The following is a 721-nucleotide window of genomic DNA, read 5'->3' as shown; positions in this document are numbered from 1 at the left end:
TATGTGCTTGTGTATTTATATATATTTACATTATTTTTTTTATTTTTATACAGGCTAGGGTATGTCTTCCTGTAATATATATGTCTCTAGTCACCTCTCTCTCTCTCAGGCAGACTGTATGGTAAAGGTATTATGTAATCATAATGGGGCTCAAGTGACTGCTGGTAAGTGCACAGAAGCAGTGTCGGTATATTTGGTGGTGGAGGATGGGAGACAGGGCTAAATGTCAAGCACATGTGTACTGCTCCTTTATGAGAGGGCACGGTCACTGCAAACATAACATTAGCAGAGTGCAACACTTCATTATAATGCAGGACATGCTGATCATGTCATAGACAAATGCATATACACACGTTTATAGGCTTACATTCTACGTTACATTGATTGATAGATTTGAAAAATAATTAGGGATGTCTAGTCGTATAGGGCCAGGGGCCTGACTGCTCCTCTAAAGGGTTTACTAATTAGCGATCAATCAGCTATCGTGCACAGGTCAGTACAGGAATATATAGGCATGCCTGCCATTGACAATCAGGTCTCCCAGTGCCATGTTTAGACCATAATGGGAGACATTGCATGATCTGCATCTAAGCAGGGTCAGCCTCTCCAGAGTATATATATATATATTTATATATATATATATACTCTGGAGAGGCTGACCCTGCTATATATATATATATGCTGCAGTCAGTTTATTTTTAAACTAAATAGCAATTATCAC

This window comes from Nanorana parkeri, unplaced genomic scaffold (assembly GCF_000935625.1).
Source record: "Nanorana parkeri isolate BGI_ZX_2015 unplaced genomic scaffold, ASM93562v1 scaffold449, whole genome shotgun sequence".
In the NCBI taxonomy this organism is placed as follows: Eukaryota; Metazoa; Chordata; class Amphibia; order Anura; family Dicroglossidae; genus Nanorana; species Nanorana parkeri.
The sequence above is the reverse complement of the archived record's forward strand: the minus strand, read 5'-3'. Positions refer to the sequence as shown.